This window comes from Oncorhynchus mykiss, chromosome 17 (genome assembly GCF_057628025.1).
Source record: "Oncorhynchus mykiss isolate SJ-2025 chromosome 17, ASM5762802v1, whole genome shotgun sequence".
Classification (NCBI taxonomy): Eukaryota; Metazoa; Chordata; class Actinopteri; order Salmoniformes; family Salmonidae; genus Oncorhynchus; species Oncorhynchus mykiss.
Window position 1 is genome coordinate 34,424,865 of NC_143038.1, and position 19,443 is coordinate 34,444,307.

The window sequence follows — 19,443 nt, forward strand, 5'->3', positions numbered from 1 at the left end:
CTGTACCATCACTCATTCATATATCCTTATGTACATATTCTTTATCCCCTTGCACTGTGTACAAGACAGTAGTTTTGGAATTGTTAGTTAGATTACTTGTTATTACTGCATTGTCGGAACTAGAAGCACAAGCATTTCGCTACACTCGCATTAACATCTGCTAACCATGTGTATGTGACAAATAAAATTTGATTTGATTTGATTTGATTTGGGTATTCGAACACATCTATGGTCTTGACTGACATACAATTTATAGTTTTATTCCTGTTACAGCAGATGCCTTCCAAACGTCCAATATTTTCTGTATGCAATAATTTCATGGAGAAATATAGCCACCATCATCACCTTTATTATGAAAGGGACCTTATTGTAGTTATTTTAGTTAGCACTGTTCTGGCCACTGTTTAATGACCAATGAATCATCAAACCATAGAGAGAAAGGCAGCCGCATCCCTCAGGAGGCAGATGAAAAACAGATCCTGATAAATGACGCACATCTATTTCTATGGGCACAAGCACTGTTCATGACACCAACTGTTCACACCCTTCTTGATGGTGGAGAGAATTTTGCAGGTTTAAAGTTGATTTCCTGCAATTCTACACATTTTGTGATTGGGTTCAAAGAAACTTTAGCAGTTTTAATGAAAATGTCCTTGCAATTGCATACATTTTGCCATTTGTAATGTGTATTCATGTGATATTTGAGTGACAAAAAAATTACAACAATATCTATGGGCTGAAAAACCCAAATAAAAAAACTTGAGTTGACATGGGCTATTTGATTAAAATACAAAACCTTGGATGCTCGTAGGCCTTACCCTCTTCAATAGACATACATGGTAATTATGACCACTTCCGGGAGCCGTCCTCCAACCAATCAATGTTTTTGCAATGTGAACTGACATGTTGTCCATCCAATCATAGGATTAGGATCATGCTAACAACAATGTAGTTGATTTTTTTGTTGAAGAACCCCTTTATTGCCGCATCGATCATGTAATGGATGAATGGATGAACGCCTGTGTATTCGAACTGCGCAACACAACGAGAAGGTAAGAAGAAACAGTGTCACAAGCAGCTTATTGGCAAGAGTTGACTTTTACTTAGAGCACCACGAGTGCTTTACTTGCTGAGCATATGAAAGTTTGTACCGTCTTCTCTGGGATGTCGAAATCAATTCATCGCAATATCCATTAAAAGTGAGATTAATAAGAGAGGAGTGACGTAGCACATTTTTTCACGCTTGTTCAAGTAGGCTTTCCACTTTTTATTTATTTAGCAAAGGTAATAACAGATCATCACTTCCGACAGACACAAGCAAAAACTCTTTACATAAATGTTGCAGAAGCCTAGGCACACCAAAACATTAGAGATCTGACACGCTGTATGGAATGAAAACGAGACGAGTTTTCAGTCTGTTCAACTGTAGGCTACTAATAATAGAGCCCAACAGTGGAGGTGTCAATACCCATAAAACCTAGCGATCAAACAGGGAAATGGTTTGTGGCGTGACATTGTGATAACCATGTAAATCTCTCGGACAAGGTGACTTATCAATATATTTGTCTATATTTACTCTCAGATTAGAAAATCCCAATTGGCATCAAAGTAGACATCATACAAGACTACAAATCCCTGCAAGCACCTTTGCTAACAGGTATTGTGTCAATTTAAAACTTGCACAAGACAGTTCAAAGAATCATCAATTTAAAGAAATGTAGCCAATGTATACATTACAAAATATAGATAACATTAGATAGTTAGTCCAGAGATTATTACCTTTGCCTCAATTTGGCCGTTTTGTCCAGATCATCATGGCATTTGTAGTTCCTTATGATAGCTACATTTGCAGCTTATTAGCATTTTATTTTGGGGGGGTAAATACAGGCAAATATATTGATAGAAGTCACCTTGTCCCTGGAGAGATTTACACGGTTATCAAAACTTCATGACAGCGTAAGCCTACACGAAACACAAAAATATGGAACCATTTCCTTGTTTGACCGCTAGGTTTTATGGGTATTATGTCATACTGTAATACTCTATAGCAGCTGTGTACAGTCTATGTGCGCTGTCCATCTGGTCAGGGTAAACAAATTGGTAACATTTAGCATTTAAAGTCCAGGAGAAAATGTCAACGTGATCAAATTTGATTTATATGCAAACTTGGGCTGGCTAGACCTTTTCAATCCAAAATTATTCACTTGAATTAATCAATCAACATAATAGTGATGACATAGATACATTTTTAATTAGGCCTACAGTTGCATATGCCTGTGCTATGCAAACATGCATAAAGCAAGCTCAGCCCTGTGAGTTATATTGTCCATCGGTTGTTGCCTCTGTCTAGATAGAGGAAACTCCTGTTAGTCTAAATATAATTCATATAAAAGTATCAGGTTGCTGTAGTTTCACAGGGTTTTCATCCTCCCCAGGGCTTGTTGACCAAACCTTGTTGACCAAACCTTTGGTGGCGCTGCTGTAATGGAATGTACAGTGCATTCGGAAAGTATTCTCACCCCTTGACTATTCCCACATTTTGTTACGTTACCGCCTTATTCTAAAATGGATTTAATAAAACATATTCCTCATCAATCAACACACAATACACCCTAATGATAAAGCAAAAAATAGGTTTTTAGACATTTTGGCAAATGTGTATATATACATTTTTTTTTATTTTTTACTTTACTTAAGAATTCAGACCTTTTGCTATGAGACTCGAAATTGAGCTCAGGTGCATCCTGTTTCCATTGATCATCCTTGAGATATTTCTACAATTTGATTGGATTTGATTGGATTCCACCTGTGGCAAATTTTAGAAAGGCACACACCTGTCTACATAAGGTCCCACAGTTGACAGTGCACGTCAGAGCAAAAACCCAAGCCATGAGGTCGAAGGAATTCTTTCGTAGAGCTCTGAGACAGGATTGTGTCGAGGCACAGATCTTGGGAAGGGTACCAAAACATTTCTGCAGCATTGAAGGTTCCCAAGAACACAGTGGCCTTCATCATTCTTAAATGGAATACGTTTGGAACCACCAAGACTCTTCCTAGAGCTGGCTACCTGGCCAAACTGAGCAATCGGGGGAGGGCCTTGGTCAGGTGACCAAGAATCCGATGGTCACTCTGACAGAGCTCCAGAGTTCCTCTGTGGAGAAGGGAGAACCTTCCAGAAGGACAACCATCTATGCAGCACTCCACCAATCAGGCCTTTATGGTAGAGTGGCCAGACGGAAGCCACTCCTCAGTAAAAGGCAAATGACAGCCCGCTTGGAGTTTGCCAACAGGCACCTAAAGAACTCTCAGATCATGAGAAACAAGATTCTCTGGTCTGATGAAACCAAGATTGAACTCTTTGGCCTGACTGCCAAGCGTCATGTCTGGAGGAAACCTGGCACCATCCCTAAGGTGAAGCATGGTGGTGGTAGCATCATGTTGTGAGGTTGTTTTTCAGCAACAGGGACTGGGAGGCTAGTCAGGATCGAGGGAAAGATGAACAGAGCAAAGTACAGAGAGATCCGTGATGAAAACCGTCTCCAGAGCGCTCAGGACTTCAGACTGGGTTGAAGGTTCACCTTCCAACAGGACAACGACTCGAAGCACACAGCCAAGACAATGCCGGAGTGGCTTCAGGACAAGTCTCTGAATGTTCTTGAGTGGCCCAGCCATAGCCCGGACTTGAATCCGATCTAACATCTCTGGGGAGACCTGAAAATAGCTGTGCAGCAGCACTCCCCATCCAACCTGACAAAGCTTGAGAGGATCTGCTGAGAAGAATGGGGGAAACTCCCTAAATGCAGGTGTGCCAAGTTTGTAGCGTCATACCCATGAAGACTCGAGGCTGTAATCACTACCAGAGGTGGTTTAACAATGTACTGAGTAAATGGTGAGAATACTTATGTAAATGTGAAATTTCATCTTTAAAATGTTTATAAATTAGCTCAAATATCTAACACCTGTTTTTGCTTTGTCATTATGTGGTATTGTGTGTAGATTGATGAGGGGAAAAAACAATTTAATCAATTTTAGAATATGGCTATTAACATAACAAAATGTGGAAAAAGTCCAGGGGTCTGAATACTTTATGTTCCCAGTCGAGTCCTGTCCTGCTCTCAGTGGAAGAATTGGTCTCTTCTCCAACACCGTCCATCCATGATGAGCCTGTCCTGCTCTCAGTGGAAGAGTTGGTCTCTTCTCCAACACCGTCCATCCATGATGAGCCTGTCCTGCACTGAAGCCTCTGAACACCTCAACCCCAACCCCTGAAGTCAAGGCTCTGAACACCTCAGCTCATGCCTCATACCCTCATTCAGTCACTGCTGTGATCCCTTCCCAACACTGTGTAAGGAGCCCTTTCATTCCCATCCCCCAAAATATTGTACCATAAATGTCTTTATTAAATGCTTGAGGTTAGAGTAATTAGTCTTTCACAATTTATTTTACACGCTTTGTCGTCTCCATGCGGTCCGAGCCTATACTGTGGCTCTCCCATCCTCCTCAATTTTTCAAGTCACCACCCTCCACTGGTGCATGTGTTTGTGTTAGAAAATCCCAAACCGTAGAGGAGAATGCCACCAGTCTGCCTTTCCATTGTCTCCAATGCCTTTGTCCAACTCTCCTTTCAACATCACCTTGGTTTCTCACATCGATTATCTTTCACTTTCCCCAAAGCTGCCAGAACTAGATTCTCTGGTTCTTGCTAATCCCTTATACAGCAACGGTTCTGCTGAAGGATCGTTCTGCATCTGTCCCATGATGCAGAAAACCACATCATGGTGCTTTGATTGCCTCAGTGGGAACTACCTGAGGGACTGACATAAATACCTTACATCACTGTCTAGCCTTGCTACAGAGGACAGAGGCACTTTGTCACCATAAATATGTTTTTATCCCTTTACCTGAACATAAACCTCTTACCTTATCCTTAGCCATAAATCAGTTGTAGAGAGATACAGTAGTGAAAGTGAGGGGCTTGTAGATAAAGCAGTCAATGCTAGACTAATTCATATACAAACAAAGCCTTTTTCATGAGAACCTTGTCCATCTGATCATCTGATCAGCAAGCAGCAATAAGATGTTACCTGAATGGTAAACAAACCCTCACCAAACTCCTTCATTGGGTTTAGCTACTTTAATGCCTTTCACAGTCTGGTAAAGCAGCACGACGATCCCACATAGAAGTCTCTCTTCCAGATACAGTTTGTTGAAAGGTCTGTAAACGTTCAAAGACGTTGCTCCTAATGTACACTATATTAAGAACAGTTGCTGAAGCCATGGTTTTGGTAGGAGGCAGAGCGAATTGGATGAAAGAATGGTTTGCTAATCATTGATACGTTTTTTTATAATATCAGTCTATCATTTGTAAATGGTAATTTACAAACTTAAACTTAGTAACACTCTCTGGATGCACTGCAAACCAAATCAATTTTCCCAAGGTGAGGCTTGAGTGCCATATAAAACACATATTACCAGATCTACTAGGCCCAGTTGATAAAAGTGTCTTTACTTCATGGGGGTCTATGGAGACCCACATGTCCCAGGCCAGTGAGTGGGCACACTGTTCTACAAAGGGTGTATGTCTTCGGACATGAGATGGTGAACGAGATCCTGATTCTCTGCCATTCCATCATGGAAATGAACTGAGTTGACCTGATCTGTCTAGAAGCTGATTGGCTCTCTGCTTCTTGAGCTAATCGGATCTCGGCTGACTGGAAACAGGTCCATGTTAACTGTAAACGAGCAACCGTCTCTCGCCAAACCAGTCTTTAACTCAAAGAACGAACAACCCAAATCCATTCCTGACATACAGTATTTCTCACCCATTGCCTTGGTAGGAGGACTGGAAAGATGATTACTCTGCATGATTGCTGTTATGGTGTGCGTGTGTGTGTGTGTGTGGTCCTAAAACTTCCTTCTCTCATTCTTATGGGTGAATACCTGGGCATATTTTCCTGCTATGTCTTGGCAGTGGCCCAGAAAAAGTATCAGACAATTTGTGTGACACAAAGATACAGAGACAGTTGAGGTCACTTTTAACGTTCTGCTGAGTAATGGGGGTGGTTACGATGATGTAATGCTTTGAAAACAGACGTCCCTTTATTATTATTATTTTTTAAACTAATTTGTTTATGTATTTGTCTTAAGTATTCGAAATGGTGTATTCTACATGCTTTAGCGTTAGTACCAGTAAGTTATCAGGCCAATAGATGGCGGTGTAGCACTGTGCTAGTAGCAGAAACAGCAAATTCTGGCCAAACACGCACATCATTCTTCAGAATAAAGAAAGAGGCAGAATTTTGCAGATGTTAACTTGTGTCCGTTCTTTTTACTATTATAGGCCACCTCAGCTACAGACTGAGGCCGGTAACAATGACATGTGTTTTAGTGACTTTGATAATGTCTTATAATAACTAGTTATTTCTAGATGATGCAGCTTAAAAATAATCACAGAAGAAACATAACATTTCAAATGAAACCAAGTGTCTGCTGGAAAGCTTTTGGACATTGATACAACTTTGTAAACTATCAATAGATGGCTTATGTGAAAGTACCTGCAGTTACACCTCCAGTATGAGGTGGAATTTCAGGTTAACGATGATGTCATAGATCAAGGGGTCCAGTTTTTCTCCTTGCCATGTAGGCTACCAGTACCATGCCTTAAAAGCACTGTCGTGTCTTTGGCTATGCTGGATTAAGTGATATGACATGCTATTCTATAAAATAATTTATCCGTAATTAACTAGAGAGTCGGGCACCACAAAATAATATTTATAGAGCTGTTATCTTCCAAATAAACTCTTAAAGACCTAGTAATATTTTACATCAATAGCAGTCAATATTAATTGTCATCTTAATTCAGTCTCATCTTAATTCAGTCTCATTTCATTCTTGGTTATCTGCACGAACCCTGGCTAACAATTTTAATCAGCAATACAAAATTGGGTTTAATTATTTATTTACTAAATACCTAACTAATCACACAGAATTACACATACACATAATTAAATCATAGCTTGATTACAAATGACATCATAAAGGAAAACGTCCCTAACGGGCGGAACAGATATGACAGCTTGTTACACAAAAGAAAAGGGGACCCAGCCCCTTGAGTGAAAGAGCGGGAAGACTGAAGAACAAAGGGAAGAAGCTGTGCTATCGTAAATACAGTATCTTATGCATTCTAAATTACTGCCCATTTGGAAAAGGAAAATGCAATAAAAATTTACTCTGAGCTGCGCTTCAGTAGGTTGGTGGTCGATGGAAGACCGTGTTGCCAAACCGAGTCCTCTGTCTTTTGAAGAATGTCTCTGGTGATCAATTGGATAAGTTGTAGTAATGTCGTTTGATGATAGACGGGATACTCTGTCTGTTCCTTCCTAACCCTCGTTTGCATCTGCTGTTGCTAACTCAACGGCTAGGAGGTATCACTTCTGTAGTGAATAAGAGTTCAAAGTTCATACCATTCGCAACCAAAGCTCACGCTGATGTTGGCTTCGTTCTGTAGTTATTATCTGAACCATTCTGACATAGGACCGTCGTCCTCACGTCCTCGAAACAGGAGGTTCTATTGTCGTCAAGGGCTTATATAGGAAGGGAGAAGAGGGGGTGTTTGAAAAGTTTTATAGCCCATGTCCCTTCACAGGGGAGGGCCACTGATTGAGCAGAGCCCTGTCTTATGTAAACCCAAATCTCACATTTTAGAAGCTAAAATCACATTTTATTATATAATTAAATAATTTCATATTCAAACATTTAAATTGAACAACAATTCCATGTGAATCCGATAACTCTGATGTGTAGACCTTCCACTGTAGAGTTTGTCATCTTATCATTGATGAGAATGTCTCAGATGACAACCGAACTGACATAACATTCATTAAGTACCACCGCATATGTTCAATTGGTCGCATTACCAAAATATAGTTAATTTCCCCCCACCTTCTGATGTTCCCAGAATCTCTATGTTAACCAAGGGTTTTGCAAATGTAACCTCGGTAGGGTAGAGAGAGGAAAAATGGGGGAAGAGGTATTTATGACTGTCATAAACCTACCCCCAGGCCAACGTCATGACGGCACCTTAATAACTTGATGACATTTTGTATATCTCATACTGCTTGTTAAAAAATAAGATGTATTTGCTATCCAAATACTGTCTGAAAAACAGCTGTGTTTTAGAGAGGACACAAGAAGATGTTGCCTGACCAATTGAATACACAAAAAACAACCCAAATCCCCCAAAAATGTTTGTTGAAAAAAAAATATATATATATATAAAAATATAGATATTGTACACAATGAAGAAAATAAGTTAAGAGTCAACATCTAAATATTGCTCCAAACGTTGATCAAAGCTCAGTTTATATTCTTGTTCTGAGTCCTAATCGGGCCTCCCTCTTTGCTGCCTCTTTGTCCCTGCCTCTCTATCCTCTTGATTCCTGCTTACAGGCAAAAACTCAAACAGAAAGTGCCAGTGACGAACTGGATACGTAAGTGGTCAAATTACGCTGATGCTAAGCTACAGGACTGTTTCACTAGAATATGGAAAATGTTCCAGCATTCATCTGACAACATTGAGGTGTTTACCACATCAGTCACCGACTTCGCTACTAAGTCCATCAACGACCTCATTCCCACAGTGACCTTACATACATATCCCAACCAGAAACCCTGAATTTAAGGCTAGAGCTGCCGCTTTCAAGGAGTGGAACACTAATCCGAACGCTTATAAGAAATTCCTATGTCCTCCAATGAGCCATCAAACAGTCAAAACATCAATACAGGACTAAGATCGATTACAAAGGGAAACCCAGCCGCGAGCTGCCCAGTAACGCAAGCCTAACAAATTAGCTAAATTCCTTTATGCTTGCTTTGAGGCAAGCAATACTAAACCATGCATGAGAGCAGAAGCTGTTCCAGAAGACTGTGATCACGCTCTCTCCATAGCTGATAGTGCTGAGCAATTAGTGCTTTTGGAGGTCGGTTCGGTTTCGGTTCAGTTGTTAAAAAAATTATCAAGGGTTTCGATTTCAGTTTCAATCATTTCTTTAAACATGAAATGCATTATGAAGTAATGACATTACAATGATTTTAGAGATTTTTAATGTAAATTCCGAAACAATTGCCAAAACATTGAACATATTCCATTGTCTTTGTCAGGTCCACAATAGAAAGATAGGAAATTACTATAAAATAATACAATATTTCAGTTTATATTACTCAGTTTTTATTTGATTACTTGATAATTTTTTTATTCCTTAAAAGTAATCATCTCATCTCTACTCAGGCAGTATCTATGTGCTCCCCACACTGTACTGTCTTTCAACATTCTATTTCGCTAGCCTGCCTAAGAATGCTGCAGTGCTGTCTGACAAAATAATTTTACTAGTTCTTCAAAGTAGATAAGGCATACTTTTGTGAACTAACTCTGTCCCTCATTGTTGTGGTGTGTGTGGTCTGTGTGTATCTAACTTAACGTAGCAAACATAAAAGTGTATCCGTCCAGAGATCTGTATATAAGGAAGAGATGCTAATGTCTACGCTCTAACAATTGGAGTTGTTGGCCCAAAGGCAGTAAGGCAGACAATAAACTTATGTCCAAAATAAGCCAATAGAAACACATTGGGATTATTATGTCAAGAATGAAACCTCTCGCGTTGCCTCTTCCTCTCTGAACCGTGTCTGAACCAGAAAAAACTGTTGCAATGGATTATGGTCGTTGTCGTTAATTACCACGTTTCAGCATTGTACTAGGTTGAATAGTTGTTTAATGAAAACAACAACTTCGTTCAGCCCAGCATTCCACATAGTTCTAGAGTTGGTTTCTCACGTGAATGATTCAATTTCTCTTCAGAGATATGGCGTGTTGGGCTCACAAAAAAACGAACTATACTGAACAAAAATATAAACGCAACATGCAACATTCAAAGTTACAGTTCATAAAAGGAAATCACTCAATTGAAATGAATTCATGAGGCACTAATCTATTGATTTCACATCACTGATAATACAGATATGCATCTGTTGGTCACAGATACCTTAAAAACCAGATAGTATCTGGTGTGACGGCCATTTTCTTTATGCAGCGTGACACATCTCCTTCACATAGAGTTGATCAGGCTGTTGATTGTGGCCTGTGGAATGTTGTCTCACTCCTCTTCAATGGCTGTCCAAAGTTGCTGGATATTGGCGGGAACTGGAACACGCTGTCGGACACGTCGATCCAGAGCATTCCAAACATGCTCAGTGGGTAACATGTTTGGTGAGTATGCAGGCCATGGAAGAATTAAAAAATGTTCAGCTTCCAGGAATTGTGCAGAGATCCTTGCGACATGGGGCCGTGCATTATCATGTTGAAAAATTAGGTGATGGCGTTGGATGAATGGCACGACAATGTGCCTCAGGATCTAAAAACGCTATCTGTGCATTCAAATTGCCATCGATAAAATGCAATTGTGTTCGTTGTCCGTAGCTTATGCCTGCCCATACCATAACTCCACCACCGCCATGGGACACTCTGTTCACAACGTTGACATCAGCAAACCGCTCGCCCACATAACACCATACACGTGGTCTGTGGTTGTGAGGCCAGTTGAACATACTGCCAAATTCTCTAAAACGAAGCTGGAGGTGGCTTATGGTAGAGAAATTAACATTATTGTAAACGAATACGTGCACAATATCTGCGTATGAAAAATGTCTATGATCTTTTATTTCAGCTCATGAACCATGGGACCCACACTTTATATGTTCGAATCAAATCAAACTTTATTTGTCACATGCTGTCACAGATCCCTCTGGAACTTTCATTGCGCACACCTGGCTTCTATTCCCACTGATTATACTTGTATATACAGTTGAAGTCGAAAGTTTACATACACCTTAGCCAAATACATTTAAACTCAGTTTTTCACAATTCCTGACATTTAATCCTAGTAAGAATTCCCTGTCTTAGGTCAGTTAGGATCACCACCTTATTTTAAGAATGTGAAATGTCAGAATAATAGTAGAGAGAATTATTTATTTCAGCTTTTATTTCTTTCATCACATTCCCAGTGGGTCTGAAGTTTACATAAACTCAATTCGTATTTTGTAGCCTTGCCTGTAAATTGTTTCACTTGGGTCAAACGTTTTGGGTAGCCTTCCACAAGCTTCCCACAATAAGTTGGGTGAATTTTGGCCCATTCCTCCTGACAGAGCTGGTGTAACTGAGTCAGGTTTGTAGGCCTCCTTGTTCGCACACGCTTTTTCAGCTCTGCCCACAAATGTTCTATAGGACTGAGGTCAGGGCTTTGTGATGGCCACTCCAATACCTTGACTTTGTTGTCCTTAAGCCATTCTGCCACACCTTTGGAAGTATGCTTGGGGTCATTGCCCATTTGGAAGACCCATTTGCGACCAAGCTTTAACTTCCTGACTGATGTCTTGAGATGTTGCTTCAATATATTCACATAATTTTCCTGCTTCATGATGCCATCTATTTTGTGAAGTGCACCAGTCCCTCCTGCAGCAAAGCACCCCCACAACATGATGCTGCCAGCCCCATGCTTCACGGTTGGGATGGTGTTCTTCGGCTTGCAAGTCTCCCCCTTTTTCCTTCAAACATAATGATGGTCATTATGGCCAAACAGTTCCATGTTGTTTCATCAGACCAGAGGACATTTCTCCAAAAAGTGCGATCTTTGTCCCCATGTTCAGTTGCAAACCGTAGTCTGTCTTTTTTATGGCGGTTTTGGAGCAGTGGCTTCTTCCTTTCTGAGCGGCCTTTCAGGTTTTGTCGACATAGGACTAGCTTTGTACCGGTTTCCTCCAGCATCTTCACAAGGTCCTTTGCTGTTGTTCTGGGATTGATTTTCACTTTTCGCACCAAAGTACGTTCATCTCTAGGAGACGGAACTCGTCTCCTTCCTGAGCGGTATGACGGCTGCATTGTCCCATGGTGTTTATTCTTGCGTACTATTGTTTGTACAGATGAGGGTGGTACCTTCAGTCGCTTGGAAGTGTCTCCCAAGGATCAACCAGACTTGTGGAGGTCTACAATTTTCTTTCTGAAGTCTTGGCTGATACCTTTTGATTTTCCCATGATGTCAAGCAGAGGCACTGAGTTTGAAGGTAGACCTTGAAATACATCCACAGGTACACCTCCAATTGACAAAAAATATGTCAATTAGCCTATCAGAAGCTTCTAAAGCCATGACCTCATTTTCTGAATTTTTCCAAGCTGTTTAAAGGCACAGTCAACTTAGTGTATGTAAAATTCTGACCCAATGGAATTGTGATACAGTGAATTATAAGTGAAGTAATCTGTCTGTAAACAATTGTTGGAAAGGTTACTTGTGCCATGCACAAAGTAAATGTCCTAACCGACTTGCCAAAACTATAGTTTGTTAACAATCCATTTGTGGAGTGGTTTAAAAATGAGTTTTAATGACTCCAACCTAAGTGTATGTAAACTTCCGACTTCAACTGTATGTGCCCTTTGTTCACCATGGTGGGATCGATTTTTGTTACAATGTCCGTTGGTGCGTGTGAGTACCTCTGCTGTGTGTTGTGGCTTTTGTGCCATTGTGGATTGCGCAGATGATTACAGGCCTCGTCCCATGTGTTAATCATCATGCGCTTGTTATTTTTTTGAACTACTCCTTGCTCTTTTGTTTGGGTTTCCAACCTGTGTTTTGTTAAGTGTTAGTTTGGTCTTTGTCCCGGACCTTTACACGGCACGCCGTAATTTGGGTCCTGCGTCTGTCTCCCGAATCATTCATACCAACGTGACACGTGCCAAACCGTCAAATGCTTACTTACAAGCCCTTAACCAACAGTGTGTTCAAGAAGAGTTAAGAAAATATTTACCAAGTAGACTAAACTAAAAAGTTACAATAAAAAGTAACACAATAACAATAACGAGGCTATATACAGGGGCACCTTTACCGAGTCAGTGTGCAGGCTAGTTGAGGTAATCTGTACATGTTGGTGGGGGCGAAGTGACTATGCATAGATAACAAACAAACGGCGAGTAGAAGCAGTGTACAAAAGGGGGGGGGGGGTAATGTAAATTGTCTGGTGGCGATTTTATTAATTGTTCAGCAGTCTTATAGCTTGGGGGTAGAAGCTGTTGAGGAGCCTTTTGGTCCTAGACTTTAGCGCTCCGGTACCACTTGCAGTGCGGTAGTAGAGAACACAGTCTATAACTTGGGTGACTGGAGTCTCTGACAATTTTATGGGTTTTCCTCTGACACCGGCTATTATATAGGTCCTGGATGGCAGGAAGCTTGGCCCCAGTGATGTACTGGGCCGATCACATTACCCTTTGTAGTGCCTTACGGTCAGATGCCCGAGCAGGTGCCATACCAGGCAGTAATGAAACCGGTCAGGATGCTCTCGATGGTGTAGCTGTAGAACCTTTTGAGGATCTGGGGACCCATGCCAAATATTTTCAGTCTCCTGTGAGGGAAAAGGTTTTGTCGTGCTCTCTTCACGACTGTCTTGGTATGTTTGGGCCATGATAGTTCGTTGGTGATGTGGACACCAAAGGAACTTGAAACTCTCGACCCTCTCCACTATAGCCCCATCGAAGTGAATGGGGGCCTGTTCGGCCTAGATTTTCCTGTAGTCCATGATCAGCTCCTTTGTCTTGCTCACATTGAGGGAGAAGTTCTTGTCCTGGCGCTATACTGCCAGTCTCATTGTTGTTGGTGATCAGGCCTACCACTGTTGTGTCATCAGCAAAGTTAATGATGATGTTAGAGTCATGTTTGGCCACACAGTCGTGGGTGAACAGGGAATACAGGAGGGGACTAAGTACACACTCCTGAGGGGCCCTGTGTTGCGTTTATATTTTTATCGGTGTAAATGTAATTCAGGTAATTGAACCTACGTTGGTCAATTAGTTGTTTATTAACCAAAAAAAAACAGAAATGTTGGTGAATCACTCAGCACCAGTAGCCGATGTGAGTAAGACCTTTAAACAGGTTTACATTCACAAGGCAGTGGGGCCAGAAGGATAACAAGTACACATACTCAGAGCATGCGCTGACCAGCTGGCAAGTGTCTTCGCTGACTCCAGCCTCCCAAGTCGTAGGCTGTTCTCTCTGCTACCGCATGGCAAGCGTTACCAATGCACCAAGTCTGGAACCAACAGGACCCTGAACAGCTTCTACCCCCAAGCCATAAGACTGCAAAATAGTTAGTACGGGTAGCTATTGGTTAACTATTTAACTATTTGCATTGACCATCTTTTGACTCATCACTTACGCTGCTGCTACTGTTTATTACCAATCCTGTTGCCTTGTCACTTTACCTACAAAGCGTTCAAAAAATATTCACAGCCCTTTTTCCACATTTTGTTGTGTTACAACCGGAATTTAAAATTGATTAAATTGAGATTTGTGTCACTGAACAAAAATGAACAGCTGAAATGTCTTGAGTCAATAAGTATTGAACCACTTCATGACATGCCTTAATAATAAGTTCAGGAATAGAACTGTGCTTAACAAATCACATAGTGAGTTGCATGGACTCACTTTGTTCCAGAATAGTGGTTTAACATGCTTTTTGAATGACTACCCCATCTCTGTACCCCACACATACAATTATCTCTAAGGTTCCTCAATCGAGTAGTGAATTTTTGTTGTTGTTGATCATATTACTCCAGTGCTAGCCTCTCTACACTGGCTTCCCGTTAAGGCAAGGGCTGATTTCAAGGTTTTACTTCTAACCTACAAAGCATTACATAGGCTTGCTCCTACCTATTTTTCTGATTTGGTCCTGTACATACCTACACATACGCTACGGTCACAAGACGCAGGCCTCCTTACTGTCCCTAGAATTTCTAAACAAACAGCTGGAGGATTGGCTTTCTCCCATAGAGCTCCATTTTTATGGAATGTTCTGCTTACCCATGTGAGAGACGCAGACTCGGTCTCAACCTTTAAGTCTTTATTGAAGACTCATCTCTTCAGTAGGTCCTATGATTGAGTGTAGTCTGGCCCAGGAGTGTTAAGGTGAACGGAAAGGCACTGGAGCAACTTGCTGTCTCTGCCTGGCCAGTTCCCCTCTCTCCACTGGGATTCTCTGCCTCTAACCCTATTACAGGGGCTGAGTCACTGGCTTACTTACTGGTGCTCTTCCATGCCGTCCCTAGGAGAGGTGCGTCACTTGAGTGGATTGAGTCATTGACGTGATCTTCCTGTCTGGGTTGGTGCCCCCCCTTGGGTTGTGCTGTGGCGGAGATCTTTGTGGGCTATACTTGGCCTTGTCTCAGGATGGTAAATTGGTGGTTGAAGATATCCCTCTAGTAGTGTGGGGGCTGTGCTTTGGCAAAGTGGGTGGGGTTATATCCTGCCTGTTTGGCCCTGTCCGGGGGTATTTTCGGATGGGGCCACAGCGTCTCCCTACCACTCCTATCTCAGCCTCAAGTATTTATGCTGCAGGGGGGCTAGGGCCAGTCAGTTATATCTGGAGTATTTATCCTGTCTTATCCGGTGTCCTGTGTGAATTTAAGTATGCTCTCTCTAACTCTCTCTCTTTCTGTCTTTCTGTCTCTCGGAGGACCTGAGCCCTAGGACCATGCCTCAGGTCTATCTGGCCTGATGACTCCTTGCTGGCCGTGCTGCTACTCCAGTTTAAACTGTTCTGCCTGCGGCTATGGAATCCTGATCTGTTCACCGGACGTGCTACCTGTCCCAGACCTGCTGTTTTCATCTCTCTAGAGACATCAGGTGCGATAGAGATACTCTGAATGATCGGCTATGAAAAGCCAACTGACATTTACTCCTGAGCTGCTGACCTGTTGCACCCTCAACATCCACTGTGATTATTATTATTTGACCCTGCTGGTCACCTATGAACATTTGAACACCTTGGCCATGTTCTGTTATAATCTCCACCCGGCACATCCAGAAGAGGACTGGCCACCCCTCATAGCCTGGTTCCTCTCTAGGTTTCTTCCTAGGTTCTGGCCTTTCTAGGGAGTTTTTCCTAACCACCGTGCTTCTACACCTGTATTGCTTGCTGTTTGGGGTTTTAGGCTGGGTTTCTGTACAGCACTTTGAGATATCAGCTGATGTAAGAAGGGATTTATAAATACATTTGATTTGAAATTTGATTTGAATTTCAAGCACAGATTTAACCACAAAGACCGGGGGGGAGTTTCAATGCCTCGCAAAGAAGGACACCGATTGGTAGATGTGTAAAAATAATAAAAAAACAGACGCCAAATATCCCTTTTAGCACGGTGAAGTTATTAATTAGGCGTCCTTCCTAACTCAGTTTCCGGAGAGGAAGAAAACTACTCAGAGATTTCACCATGAGGCCAATGGTGATTTTTAGACAATTACAGTTAATGGTTGTGAAATGAGAAAACAGAGGATGGATCAACATAGTTGTAGTTACTCCACAATACTAACCTAAATGACAGAGTGAAAAGAAGGAAGCCTGTACAGAAGAAGAATATTCCAAAACATGCATCCTGTTTTCAACAAGGCGCTTAAGCAATACTGCAAATAATGTGACAAAGTAATGGCATTTTTGTCCTGAATACAAAGTGTTATGTTTGGGGCAAATCCAACACAACACATCACTGAGTACCACTCTTCATATTTTCAAGCGTGGTGGTGGCTGCATCATGTTATGGCTGTACTTGTCATCGGCAAGGACTAGGGAGTTTTTTGGGGATAAAAAGAAAAAGAATACAACTAAGCATAGGCAAAATCTTAGAGGAAAACCTGTTTCAGTCTGCTTCCCAACAGACATTGGGAAACAAATTCACCTTTCAGCAGGATGATAACCTAAAACACAAGGCTACATTTACACTGAGTTGCTTACCAAGACAACATTGAATGTTCCCAGTTGTTCTAGCAAGGATCAACAACCAACTTGACAGAGCTTGAAGAGACTTACCCCAAAAAGACTCACAGCTTTAATCGCTGCCAAAAGTGATTCTAACATGTATTGACTCAGGGGCTTGAATACGTATCTAATCAATATACTTTTGTATATATAGTGTATGTGGACACCCCTTCAAATTAGTGGATTCGGCTATTTCAGCCACACCCGTTGCTGACAGGTGTACAAAATCGAGCACACAGCCATGCAATCTCCATAGACAAACATTGGCAGTAGAATGGCCTTACTGAAGAGCTCAGTGACTTTCAACATGGCACCGTCATAGGATGCCACCTTGTTATTGTGAAGTGGAAACGTCTAGGAGCATTAACAGCTCAGCCGCGAAGTGGTAGATCACACAAGCTCACAGAATGTGACTGCTGAGTGCTGATGCGCGTAAAAAGTGTCAACTCGGTTGCAACACTCACTACCAAGTTCCAAACTACCTCAGGAATCAACTTCAGCACAATAACTGTTCGTCGGGAGCTTCATGACATGGGTTTCCATGGCCGAGCAGCCACACAGAAGCATAAGATCACAATGTGCAATGCCAAGCATCAGCTGCAGTGGTGTAAAGTTTGCTGCCATTGGACTCTGGAGCAGTGGAGTGATGAATCACGCTTCACCATCTGGCAGCCCGTTGGACGAATCTGGGTTTGGAACCTGGCATCCGATGCATAGTGCCAATGCATAGTGCCAATGCATAGTGCCAACTATAAAGTTTGGTGGAGGAGGAAAAATGGTCTGGGGCTGTTTTTCATGGTTCCGGCTAAGCCCCTTAGTTCTAGTGAAAGGAATCTTAACATTTGAGACAATTCTGTGCTTTCAACTTTGTTTGGGGAAGGCCCTTTCCTATTTCAGCATTACAATGCCCCCATGCACAAAGTGAGGTCCGTACAAAAATTGTTTGTCTATTGGTGTGGAAGAGCTTGACTGGCCTGCACGAGCCCTGACATCAACCCCATCGAACACCTTTGGGTTGAATGCCGACTGCGAGCCAGGCCTAATTGCCCAACATCAGTTCCCGACCTCACTAATTCTCGTGGCTGAATGTAAGCAAGTCTCCGCAGTAATATTCCAACATCTAGTGGAAAGCCTTCCCAGAAGAGTAGAGGCTGTTATAGCAGCAAAGGGGGGGGGGGGGGGGATCAGCTCCATGATTTTGGAATGAGATATTTGACGAGCAGGTGTCCGCATATATTATATTATATTTTTTGAAATATTTTTTTTTTTTTACAAATTGTAAAATATTGTCTTCCACTTTGACATTACAGAGTACTTTGTGTAGATCGTTGACAAAAAAATGACAACGAAATCTTCAAATAGCATTTTAGTTTTTTTTATTTATTGTAAAGCAGTAAATGAACTTCAACTTTCAATTCCTTTCCTGTGGACCTCACTAAAACTGTTCCTGACATATTGCTTACCCTTTGACTGGGCATGTAGGAGGATAAATACTTGAAAGATCTTCAATATGATTGGTCTTATGGTAAAATTGTGTGTGACTTCTGGTAAAGGAGGTCCTATCCGGCGATTATCTACACACCATGAAAATACCTTCTGAGATATTGCTTTCATTCCTATGGCTGGATAATTAGGCACATCTTCCCGCCATGCCTTGGCCCTGAAAAAGCATCACATGCAGAACTACCTTTTACAACATGTGCCTGTTAAAATAGAAAATGTATTTGCTATCCAAATACTCACTGAAAAATGGCTGTTCTTTAGAGGACACAAGCAGATGTTGTCTGAATTATTTGAATGTTAATGCAAATAGGAGGTTATTGAAACACACACACACACACACACACACACACACACACACACACACACACACACACACTGTAAATGAATAATGACAGACATAAAAAAGGTACTGTCATGTCACTCAGAGTGAAATGTGTGTGTGCTTGTGTGCACGTACGTGTGTGTGTGCGTGTATGTGTGTACTGTGCATGTGTGTGTGAGCTAGTAAACTGCGGACAGCTTGGGCTTATTTTGACGTTTGGTTTATTACAACGATGGTGTCAGCGTGTTGCTCTCTACAGAAATGAAGTAAAAGAAGCCACACCTCTGGAACCTTAATGTTTCTCGCTGGCTGCCATTTGGAGAAACTCTCCGGGTCAACTACTCTGTGTGAGCTCCCGACAGGTTGTGTTGTAGAACCAGGTAAGAAATGAGCCCTGGCAGAATGTACATAGGATTTGGGGACAAACATTGTCGAAAGGTTTTCGAAACCGTTCAGCATGCCAATGTCAATCACTGTGTAAATGTGAGGAAATAGCTTTGCGACGGTATAGATAGAATGTCAATTTTAGAATCACCTTTTTGATGTATTGCCTATAAATCATTCAAAATAAAAAAGACAAAGGCCAAAATAGGATGTTATGAGTCATATGATAAACCTAAAATATTTTGTAGACTTTTATCACAGGAATAAGTTGATTAACTTACTTATTTGACATCTGAACAAAATCTACTTTGTCAGTGAAAGGCAAATCATAATGGCCAACTCAGGCCTTTTTATTGGCCATCCACTTCCACAATACTGCCATTATCAGG

The 19,443-nt window shown here is 41.5% G+C and overlaps 1 long non-coding RNA gene across 2 annotated transcripts in view; it reads left to right on the top strand.

The window, feature by feature from the left end:
- The first annotated feature begins 579 nt into the window (after positions 1-579).
- Positions 580-19,443, top strand: part of LOC149975926 (uncharacterized) — a 36,519-nt gene continuing 17,655 nt past the window's right edge. Inside the window, exons 1-2 of one of the 2 annotated variants that reach the window (XR_016487907.1) lie at positions 580-1,052; positions 15,547-19,259. This is a non-coding gene — a long non-coding RNA (uncharacterized LOC149975926). Of the gene's footprint in view, positions 1,053-15,546; positions 19,260-19,443 lie in introns of those variants that run through there. The other variant, XR_016487908.1, reaches the window with a different exon arrangement.